Genomic DNA, 12,748 nt, shown 5'->3' on the forward strand with positions numbered 1-12,748 from the left:
CATTCTTCGCCGCCTATTGCCTTGAAAGTCCATTGTTTGTCACTCTACTGGTATTCATCTCCCCTCCTTCCCACCCCCATCCTCTTTACATCTATTAACTCTAGCACTTTATTGTCACCCTGTCAGTGGTAAGACTTCACACAGTATCAAAATGCCTCTGGATTGTAGTCGTGCCAGCCGAGGAAACTAACTGTGCTCAGCTCACAACATAAACAGATTGAACATAAAATAAAACATCATCCTTAAAAGATAATACCGGATGAATGCACAAAAGTGAATATGAATTCCTGTGAATGGAATCAATTTGATTTACAATAAATTCAGATACTACTCCCTTATATATAACAATAAATTATTTATTTAAGTGGAATGGAATTATTTGACTGTACTGGTAAACAGAAAGAAATACTCTTCAGTTAGATTGTACAGGATTAAACCAGTAGAACTGCTGACTCCCTACTGGATCCAGTATACACTCTAATTTCTTTACTAACCAAACATTTAGTTTCCTGACCAAGTTACAAGTAAGTATAATACTTCAAAGATTTCCAACTCAAAATAGGAATGTTTCTTAGGTGTATCTCATTTGAAACATTTTTATAAACTTCTTTCCTACAGGGCTTTCTTATAAGGTAAGTAACTATCCATTAGGCACACCCTCCCTGCCAGTCTAGAATGTTTGCCCTCCCAAATAAACTGAGAAATAGAGCCCTGCAGCTGCTGCAACACTCGTTTCGGCACCTTCACCGGTAACGCCTGGAACAAAATAGTAACTGAGGCAGCACATTCATCTTCACTACTGCCATGCACCCCCACCAAGACAGCCACAATCCCTTCCATCTAGAAAGGTCTGCCCTTATCTGATCCCCTATTTTCCCATAATTAAGACTGTACACCCGTCCCAAGTCCCTGGGGATCTGAATTCCCAAATACCTGATGTGATGCTTTGCCCATTTGAATGTAAACTGGTCCTTTAACCTATTTTTTTCCTCCTGACTCAAAAAGACCCCCAATAGCTCACTTTTATCCATGTTGACCTTTAGGCCAGCATATTCCTCGAACTCCCCAAGGACCGCCATCACACTAGACAGCGTCCACTCAGGATCTGCCACATAGAGTAACACATAGTCAGCAAACAGTCCTATATGATGCTCCTCTCCCCCAACCCTGATTCCCCTTATCCCCGGATGTTGACAGATCAATTCCACCAACGGTTCCATATATAAGGCAAATAAAAGAGGCGACAAAGGGCAGCCCTGCCTAGTCCCTCTACCAATTGAAAAAAAGAAAGTATAACCCCCATTAATCTTGAGGCAAGCTCTCGGGTTATCATAGAATGCTCCCAATCACGCCCCAAAATTCTCCTCCCGACCCATACGTTCCAGCATCACCCATAGGAACCTCCAACTAACCCTATCAAATGCCTTTTCCGCATTGATAGCCAACAAAGCTGTGCTAGATCGGGACCTCTGCGATTCCCAGAGTAAATGAAGGATGTGCCTAATATTATCCCCCACTTGCCGCCGAGGTATAAAACCCGACTGATAAAATGGATCAATTTAGGCAACACCCTAGCCAACCGGTTAGCTAAAATCTTGGCCACAATCTTAGCATCCACATTCATAAGTGATATAGGTCTATAGGACCCACAAATAGTGGGATCCTTCCCCGGCTTATGTAACAGCGTAACCCCAGCTTCAGACATTAGAAACTGGTAAACCTTGACCGTCCAGCACCCCATTACCCACTCTCACCAATAGATCTCCCAGGTCTTCTAAAAACCATTTATAAAATTTTACCGAATACCCATCTAGACCGGGAGCCTTTCCATTAGGCATCCGCCTAATCACTCTCTGAACCTCACCCAATCTAATGCGCCCCCCAAGCTGTACTCTTTCAGACTCATCCAAGCTTCGTAATGAGATCCTGTCCAAATAACAGGCATCATCAGCATCCGATTTAGTCTCAACTGCCCTTTATAACTCCTGATAATATTTCAAGAAACTCTGCCTAATTTCAGAATAAGTATAACACCAATCCCCACCCTTATTCTTCAACCGCTGAATCAGGGATTGCCCCTTCCTCACCCTCAAATAGCGAGCCAGCAATCCACTAGATTTGTTTGCAAATTCAAAGTACTGCTGCTTCAGCTTGGTTCTCATAAATTCTACCTCCTCCATCTGAAGCTGAGCAAGTTCCCCCCCTTACTTGCTTAAGGCCCTCCCAATTCTTAGGGGAGGGGTTCTGTTTATGCATCTGCTCCATATGCAACAACTGCATACATAAAGTTAGCGAGAGGTTCCCCCTGTCCTTTTTCTTGTGTGCTCCCCACTTAATCAGAACCCCCCCCCCTTACCACCACCTTCAACACATCCCATAACACTCCATCAGAAACTTCCCCATTATCATTAAAGCTAAGGTATTCTTGAATAGTACTCTTGACATCCTCCCGCACTTTTTCATCCCCAAGCAATGATTCATTAAGTCTCCACATTCTCGTCCTTCTACGGTACCCCACCCCCTTGAGTTTAATCCACATAGGTGCATGATCAGAAATGCAGCCTCCACCAGATACCACCCATTACGATGTACACACATCCCATCTATCCTAGAGTATGTCTGTGCTGCGTGCGAGTAGTATGTATAGTCCCACTGTACCCCATGCATCAACCTCCAGCAATCCACCACCTCCAAGCTCCTCAGAAATTGCAACAAAGCTTTCATCCCAGGCCTACTGCTCAGCCCCCCTCCTGCCGAGTGATCTAACCGAGCCTCAGGGGCAATGTTGAAATACCCTCCCACTCTTACCTGCCCTCTAGGAAATCCCAGAAGTTCCTCTTTGAGCTTATGAAAAAACTGTCTTTGCCCCACATTTGGTGCATAAACATTTTACCAAGGTGACCTCTGCACCCTGCAACCCCCCCCTGAATAGCCACACACTGCCCACTAGTATCCTGAAACACCTTTTCAAGCACAAAACCCACAATGTTGATCTATCAAAATAGCCACCCCACCTCCCTGATGTACCACCACTTCCTGAAAAGCTTTCCTATGCAGTAGATGGGTGTCTCTTGGTCACAAATGCATCTCCTGCAAGAAAATTACATCCCATTTCAATCTACCCAACTCCTTGAACACTCTACTACGTTTCCCCTGATTATTCAACCCGTTAACATTCCTGGTGCCCACTACAAGAGCCTTGCCCCTCATCCCCCTTCTCCTCCTCCCTTCCTCCCCACCCCTCCCCCATACCTTCTTCTTACCCAAATTCCCTCATGTCCCCTATACTCCCTCCCCCCACCCTATCTCCCCATCCCCCCTTACTGACCCCTCTCCCACGAGGTCAGCCACCCTTCCAAGAACTGCCACATGCCTCTGGAATTAAGGTCAGATTAAGGCCCCCCTGAAGAAATATGTTAGCCTTGCTAGCCCTTGCTCTCAGTAAAATACAGGCCAATGGCTCAAGCTAAGGAGCTAGGCCTCTCTTAGAAATCAAAAATCATAACAAGGGGGGGTCCCATCCGTATTGAAGTGGTATAGCAAACTGAAATATGTGTGTGAAATGCAGAGGCTGGTAGCAGAGCGAAAACACCAAACGAGTAAATGGCAGTTGACCTGGAAACTCTTTCTTAATGATGTACCCACAAGTTAGAACTGTGTTTGAGCAAATGTACAAACAAATGTGTATAAACCATCACCCTATAAAGTGGCGCGGGAGGAAGGGTAAGGGTAGGGTGGGAACGGGTATTGGGTTTTGAGGAAAAAAAAAAAAAACTTAAAATTGTTGAAGTCAATTGAGGATTACCAATGGTAGATATAACATAGATAACATTTTGCTATATTTCTTGTTGCCTGGCTAAACATGTATCAGTGCATTGACGTTATGTATTTTTGACAGCATGTATAGTGCAATTGTTCAATAAAGGCTTCATAAAAAAAAAAAAAAAAAAAGAAATCAAAAATCATCTCTGATACAAAGTACATTTTTCTGCAGCACAAGCTGAAGTGAGTTCCCAGAGAGCTGGCAAGGGAGGGGGCATTTGCTCTTGTAAACAATCACTGGGACTGGCACCTGTGAGAAGTCATGAGAAAGATGTTTAGGCTAATAGAAGTTGATAGAGGGTTAGATTTACGTAGGATGAGCATACCCAAGGGGAGGGTGGAGCTGAAGAGAGCAAAATGACCTGTGAAGTCATCTCACGAGATGCGCTGTGAACATATCTTGTTTATAGTTAGAGCTTGAGAACTTGTGAAGTCATCCTTATCAACTGATAAGTGCCAAGAGTCCTGGTGAGAAAGACTGGGGTCCATTGGAACCAATGGAGTCAAAATGGTACATTTCCAACACGCATCCCCAACTCTCTGAGATCCGTTCGTATTTCTCTAAGGGTTTTCTGTATCTCTCCTCTGACCCCGGCCAAGTCTGCCTTCAACTCCTTAAACCAGCTTACCACCTCCACTTCTACTTGGTCTGGCACAGATGCTGCTGAAGCTGCTGCCATTTTAGGCCCGTCCTGCTCAGGTGATTTTTTGCTAGTACCGATGTCAAACTAAATTTCTCTAATCCCTTCTTCGGCGGCATTCTCCCCAATCCACTCTCAGGCCAATTGTCAAACCTTCTACTCAGTCCAGGAAATTTTAAAAGCTTTGGAAAAGTCAAATCACCCCTCTCCTCCACTTCCTTACTCAGCAAGTGTTCCCTCTGCTTCAGAGCTTCTGTCCTCACATGCTCAACTGCATGCACTACAGACTCTCAGCCCCGATGTCACGCTCTGCACACTGTCCACAGATCCAGTACCTTTCCTCTCTCTGTCTCCAACCGTTCCCGCCGTTTCTCCACAACGTCCTCTGAGAGGGGGAGAAGGGCAGACAACACCGGCCCGCTCCACCAGCCACTACCGCCACCCCTCCGCTCCAGCCACCGCAGGCATTGTCTCTCCACCAATCCAGCAATGCTGAGCCTCACACAACTGCCTCCGGCCACCGAGCAATCTCTTGAGGGCAGGGCAGTGAAACCTCCACAATCCAGCCCTCCCTACACGTGGCGCGACTCAGCCACTGTGGCCCGCTGCTGCCAGAAATCTTCTCCGACCGCCGCTTCCGCGATCGCTCTCCCGTGCTCAAAGCACAGCTGTTCCTTCTCCCCACCGAGCCAACAGAATGCCCGACTGCCCTGCTCCGCCAGGTAAACTCGTGGGGCGAGGTGTGGGGTTTTTCCCAGGCTGGGGCTCCCGGAGCTCTAACGCATTGAGACCATCTTGGCCGGCAGCTCAACTGGAAGTCTTCGGCAGAGTATATTCTTGTTGTAAGTCTGCGAAAGATCGCAGTCGTCCTTCCTCATTTACCAGCTGGTGTAAAAAGTGGATACCTCTCAATCGCCAGCGAGTGAACACCCCTGAAGTCGTTCTGGCCGGAAAATCTGGGTTATGATATAGTGACAAGTAGGGTGATGATCTCGCTGAGAAACTATGCCTTCTGCAAAGCCACCTCCAGGCTGCCCTGGCCGAAGACAGCAATGGATTCTTACTAATTCTTATTTCCGGTTTCTGTTTTGTCGTGTGCAGCAACCAAAGGCGGAGGACTCCACCGAGGCCACCGAGAAGCCCCGATGCCCTGTCAGCCAATCTCTCATATGCCTCATGGAGCTCGATATTGTGAGATACCTAATACTTAATAGGTCCATTCTCCCATGCGCTTTGGGTTTTTGAAGGGTGCTTATGGGAAGTCATGGTCACTTGCCCCTCCATAAAAACCGCTGTATCGCCTAATGTAGTGCTTTCTCTTCTCTCTGCCTCAAATACAGCGGGAGAATTTGAAACGTATAAAACCACCGTGGGGCCACCATCATGTTAAACAGTGCAATGCATCCTGCAAGGGAAAGCGGGGAGCCCCCCCAAAGTTGTAAAGTGCGTCTGGTCTCCTTCAGCAACGGCAAAACATTCATTTTATAAAGCAGCGCCAAATCTATGGGCACAGTTACCCCTAAATATTCCATCTGCCCTGCCCAGTCGCCCATTTTAAAGGGAATTGCCCCTTCCATTTGTTTTGAATCTCAGCGGCAGTGCTAGTGATTTCGTAAGATTTAATTTGAATCCCGAGAGTTCGCCGTATTCCCCTATCAAGTGGAGCAAACATTCTAACGACTGTTGAGGAGCGTCCAGGAGGAGCACCAGATCATCTGCACATGCCAGTAGTTTTATCGTATGTTCCCGCAGCTGGCCCCCCGAATAACCTCATTTTTTCGAATCTCACATAGCAGTGGCTCTAGGGATATCAAGAATAATAGGGGCGACAGCGGACACCCCTGACGGGTCCCCCGCTCTATCTTAAACTCCCCCGTCCTAGTTCCAGTAACTAATATTGTGGCCCTTGGCGAGGTATACAGCGCCCCAATTGCCCTTAGGTACCCGCCCTGTATTCCAACCCAGCTCAGTGTTTCGAACATAAATGGCCATTGCACTTCATCGAAGGCCCACTCCGCGTCTAAACTAATGATCATTCTTTCAATTCCTGCTTCTGATGCCTGCATCATTGCTGCCAATAGCTTCCGCACAATAAGCATGGACTTTCTTCCTCTTACAAATCCCACTTGATCCTCATGTATGATCTGGGGCATGGCAGGAGCTATTCTGTCTGCCAAAATTCGGGATAGTATTTTAATGTCCACGTTTATTAATGATATCGGCCTATAAGAGCCCGGCTGTAGTGGGTCTCGTCCCGGCTTAGGTATTAGGCTAATCAGGGCTGTGTTTGCATGCTGGGGAAAAGTTCCATGTTCCACTATCTCATTACACACATCTAGCAACGGACCTACCACCTGATCTTTGAGTAGTTTGTAAAACTCCCCTGTGTATCCATCAGGCCCTGGTGCCGAGTGGAGCCGCAGTGCTTTAATAGCGTGCTGTATTTCTTTTGGTGTTAATGGTGCGTTCAATGACTCCACCATGCTTGATGACAGTTTGGTCATATCTGATTTAGCAAGTATTCTCTCAAGCAAGCCCCCTCTCTCTCTGGCTCTCCGCTCCTCTTGTAAATGTCCTAAAATGCTCTTTAAGAACTTCTGCCACCTCTTCTAATTTAGTCCCTCTCACACGCATTTTTAATGCTGAAATAAAGTGTGATTTCCTTGCGCTCTTTACTATTCTTGATGTATCCTCCTGATTAATCTCCAAATTTCTGGAACCTATACTTTCTGTATATGAGGGAGCAGGCCATTCGCTCATGCAAAAGGCCATTCAGTGCTGCTCTGACCGCCATGAGGGAGTCATACAGGTCTGGTGTAGGGGTCTTAGTGTACGCTCTCTTCACCTCTCTAAGTTGGCGTTCCAAAGCTATGACCCTCTGAGCAATGCACCGATTACGCTTGCTTACAAATGCTATTATGTCCCCCCTCAGCACCGCTTTAGCTGCGAACCAAAAGAGACGGGGATCCTCTGGGTGTTGTTCATTTATGTATAAAATATTCTCCCCATTTCTCTTGAAGATATTTAGTGAATTCTGGAGAGAATAAGTATGCAGGAAATCTCCACCCCGGGGATTGCTGGAAATAAGGCAGTGCTTCAAGATCCAACCAGACCAACGCGTGGTCCGAAATTTCCTTTGGGCCTATACATGCATCGAGCACCTGAGGAAACATCGACTGGGATGTGAGAATATAATCTAATCTTGACTGTGTACAATGAACTCGGGATGTATGTGTATAATCCTTTTCCTCCTGATGCAGCAACCGCCATGGATCTACTAACCCTGCTAGCTTACAGAAGGATTCCAGTACAGACTCACTAGGGGGGACCCTATCTCTCTTAACCCCTGACCTATCCATTCCCACGTCGTAGACCTGGTTTATGTCTCCTGCGATTACCAGCGGCAAATGTGCATATTGTTGGCACCTATTTAAGAGGTGTACATAAAAACTCTTGCTTTTCAGTAGAGGTGCATAGACCGCCACTAGTATCATCTCCTTCCCTTGAGGTTAAGTTGAATTCCCACGTATCTCCCTTCTCCGTCCTTAAATCGGAGTTTTGTGTTACACGCCAGGCTCTTATTAATCAAGATTGCCACTCCCCCTCTTCTTCCCACCGCCGATGAACAATACATCTCCCCCACCCAATGTCTTTTTAGCTTTTCATGCTCTTCGGTCGATAATCTCGTTTCTTGGAGACAAGCTATTTGTGCCCGGTGATGTTTTAAAAGCCGTTTAAAATGTTTGTGCGCTTTACTGGGGAGGTAATGCCTCAGACATTCAAGAGACCAGGCACACTTCTCTTTTCCCTATCTTAGCCAGGATCCCCTAGGCAATATACCCGCAGCATTCTATTTATTATCTCCCTCAGGGCACCCAGCCTCCCCCAGGGTTCTCTCTTCCCACGGCACAGCCTTCACGGTCATTCTTTCTACACCCGACATTACCGCCAAGTCCTGACAATCTTTCATCTTCCCCTATCTCTTCCTCCGCTATTAACCCACTGTCATCTGCCCCCCCCCCCTCCCCTCCCCCGCCCTCTCCTCTCCTCCCCTCTCCCTTCCCATCTTGTCCCCAATTCCTCCTATGCCTCCAACCTATTCTGTTGTGTATGTAGAGTCACCTCCATGCTCGGGGCCCCACCTCCCCCCAAAACTGTGCAGTCTCGTAAAGCACCCCTTACTACCCATAAAGAAATTATAAAGTCACCTCCCTTGTTAGCACAATCTTTCATTCCTCTTGTTTCATGCCTCAGCTTTCAGGGTTATCAGGGCTACTGGCTCCTCGGTTATTTTCAAGTTCTTTCAGAAAATCAGAAACCTCCGCCACTTTGTCAAAAGATTTCCAGCCTCCCTCATGCTTGATCTTTACCACTGGAGGGTATATTAACATGAACTGCACCCGCATCTCGTGCAGTCGCCGGCACAATGGGGTAAACTGTTTCCTTCTGTCTTGCAGTTGCGCCGAATAGTCCTGGTAGATACGAACCAGCTGCCCATCAAATTTAGTGGTCTCCCTCTTCATTCTGTATCCTCTCAGAATTTCAATCTTGTGGATGTAATTGTGCACTTTCAGAATTACTATTCTGGGTGCCTGTCGGCCATCTTGTCTCCGTCCCACGCGATGCACCCTTTCCAAGCACAAAGGCCCCGCATGATCTGACAGGGCAAATTCAGCTTTAAGCCACTTTTCCAGAACGGAGCCCAGCACTCTGTCTCCCACCAATTCCGGTAGTCCCACCATTTGCGGTTGGCCCTCTGAGATCTGTTCTCCAGGTCGTCAATATTCTCCGACCAACCCTTTAATTGTGGAGGCCATTTGTTCCATTTGCTGCGCCACCGGCGTAAGTTCGTCCTCCACCTCTGACACCCGCCGTTCAAGTTCGCTCGTTCGTTGAGTGGTCTCAGCCAGTAAAGTCTCTATGTTTGGATATTTGGGTGGTTAACCTTTCCCATTTCACTTCCAGCGCTTTTTCTACTGCCGTTGTCAGCTGGGATAGTTGCTCCGCTGAGAAAATCAATCCCTCCGCCGTCTGCTTTGCTTTGGTGTTTGCCATCTCTGGCCCGAGGTTTTCTTTCTCCCGCTTAGTTGCTCGACTTGCCATGGTTTTTGCCGGTGTCTCTAGGAACTTGTCCATTCACAGTCGATCCAGAGAGAGATTTGAGCTCGTGTAGCCAGCTAGTTCAGGGTTTTTGTAAAGTATAAGCTTCGGGGCCCCAGAGAGCAGGAGAACACGTCTCACTCTTACAGCATCACGTGACTCATCAAAGCATGTTTATATGCAGAAAATGGCTACTAAAAACTTATCCAGGCAAATGCTTATGTACAAGTACACATGCTAACAAGAATATGTACATAGATTGCACGTAGGTGTTCCCAAGGGCATAGTGTGGGTGGAGTTGCAATGTCTGCAGATACTTTATAAAATACATATATAGAGGGGCATTTTCAAAAGGATGTCCAAGTCAGAACGTCCCAAATGGATGTCCATCTCGCATGTATTTTCGAACATGAAATACATCAAGATTTCCTGTTCAAAAATATGTGAGATACATGTCCATACACTGGAAACGTGCAGCATGAACATACATTCTATAACTGGAATGTCCAAATTATGTACAGGGGAAAACAAGGGACATGGATGTCTGTATGGTAACATTCTTTGAAAATGACCACACAGACATCCATGCAGAGAAGGAGGACAGCCTAGTGGCTAACGCAGTGGAACGTGAAGCAAGAGACCCAGGTTCACAATCCCACTTTAACGCTTTTATTTTGTAATTGTGAGCCTGCCAGGAACAGCAACATACCTACTACCTACTGTACCTGAATGTACACCACTTCTATAGCCTTCAGGCTTGCAGGTGGGTTATATTTTTAGATATAGTAGATATTTTTCTTTTTCTGGAGGGCTCACAATTAAAAAAAAAAAAAAGAGCTGATGAGATTTAAACCTGGGTTCCTTGGTTTACAGCCCACTGTAGTAACCACTAGGCTACTCCTCAATCCTTGCTTCCTGTTTTATTTAGAATGCCCATAATAAGAACATAAGTGTTGCCATACTGGGAAAGGCTAAAGGTTCATCAAGCCCAGTATCCTGTTTCCAGCAGTGGCCAATCCAGGCTACAAGTACCTGGCAAGATCTCAAAACAGTAAAATAGATTTTATGCTGCTTATCCTAGAAATAAGCAGTGGATTTTCCCCAAGTCCATCTTAATAATGGCTTATGGACTTTTCTTTTAGGAAGTTATCCAAACTTTTTTTTTAAACCGTGCTAAGCTAACTGTTTTTACCACAATCGCTGGCAACGAATTTTAGAGTTTAATCACATGATGAGTGAAGAAATATATTCTTATGGATTAAGAACTGGTTGAAAGATAGGAAGCAGAGAGTAGGATTGCGTGGCCAGTATTCTCAGTGGAGGAGGGTAGTTAGTGGGGTCCCGCAGGGGTCTGTGCTGGGTCCGTTGCTTTTTAATGTATTTATAAATGACCTAGAGATGGGAATAACTAGTGAGGTAATTAAATTCGCCGATGACACAAAATTATTCAGGGTCGTCAAGTCGCAGGAGGAATGTGAACGATTACAGGAGGACCTTGCGAGACTGGGAGAATGGGCGTGCAAGTGGCAGATGAAGTTCAATGTTGACAAGTGCAAAGTGATGCATGTGGGTAAGAGGAACCCGAATTATAGCTACGTCTTGCAAGGTTCCGCGTTAGGAGTTACGGATCAAGAAAGGGATCTGGGTGTCGTCGTCGATGATACGCTGAAACCTTCTGCTCAGTGTGCTGCTGCGGCTAGGAAAGCGAATAGAATGTTGGGTGTTATTAGGAAGGGTATGGAGTCCAGGTGTGCGGATGTTATAATGCCGTTGTATCGCTCCATGGTGCGACCGCACCTGGAGTATTGTGTTCAGTACTGGTCTCCGTATCTCAAAAAAGATATAGTAGAATTGGAAAAGGTACACATGGGCGACGAAATGAAGATGGGGATGGGACGACTTTCCTACGAAGAGAGGCTGAGAAGGCTAGGGCTTTTCAGCTTGGAGAAGAGACGGCTGAGGGGAGATATGATAGAAGTGTATAAAATAATGAGTGGAATGGATCGGGTGGATGTGAAGCGACTGTTCACGCTATCCAAAATACTAGGACTAGAGGGCATGAGTTGAAGCTACAGTGTGGTAAATTTAAAACGAATCGGAGGAAAATTTTTCTTACCCAACGTGTAATTAGACTCTGGAATTCGTTGCCGGAGAACGTGGTACGGGCGGTTAGCTTGACGGAGTTTAAAAAGGGGTTAGATAGATTCCTAAAGGACAAGTCCATAGACCGCTATTAAATGGACTTGGAAAAATTCCGCATTTTTAGGTATACTTGTCTGGAATGTTTTTACGTTTGGGGAGCGTGCCAGGTGCCCTTGACCTGGATTGGCCACTGTCCGGTGACAGGATGCTGGGCTAGATGGACCTTTGGTCTTTCCCAGTATGGCACTACTTATGTACTTATGATTTGTTTTAAACAAAGGCATAGACACATAGGGGATCATAAAGGTGGGAGAGGATAATGGCAAATAGAGTTCAATAACACAACATAAGGCAGAGCACCTTAACCAACACTGTAACACAAGGGTGAGTGGGTGGAGCAACTGAATGGCTTCATGAAGTGAAGGTGGAATATTTCATGATAAAGGGGGGAGGGGGGGAAGGGGATGGAAGGGAGGGAGATATTAGATAAGGGGTTAACCGCAACGCAAATACAAGTTATTATTCTTGGAAAGTGCAGATAGTGGACAATGTTTATTGATGTTTATTACTCTATTTGATATAAGGAATAGGTTAAAGACAGTATTAAGGGGGGGAGGGGGGGAATTGGGAAGAAAACTGTAAATCAATTGATGATAATGACCGCGGATTAATGTACATATGACTGACAAAGTTAAAACTGTTATGTATTAATCAAAGAACTGTATTAATCTGTGGCATCATCAATAAAAACTTTGAAACATAAACAAAGGCATAGACAGACCTCAATTTTTTGGGGGGGGGGGCCTGAGCCCAAGTGCAGGGGGGCACATTTTGCCCCGCTTTCCCATTACGCTCAACCCCTGCTATAAACCCCATATACCTGGGCTGGTGGGTGTCCCCAAGCCCTGCAAGTGGACTCCTTCCTGCAGCGATATCAATGCCATACTGCCTGCCCCATTGCCCGCCCTGACGCACATGCTCGGTTTTAATGAAATTGAGCATGTGCAATGCTCATGCATACACATGGGGAAGGGTAAAGCAGG

Source organism: Microcaecilia unicolor, chromosome 10, assembly GCF_901765095.1.
Source record: "Microcaecilia unicolor chromosome 10, aMicUni1.1, whole genome shotgun sequence".
Taxonomy (NCBI): Eukaryota; Metazoa; Chordata; class Amphibia; order Gymnophiona; family Siphonopidae; genus Microcaecilia; species Microcaecilia unicolor.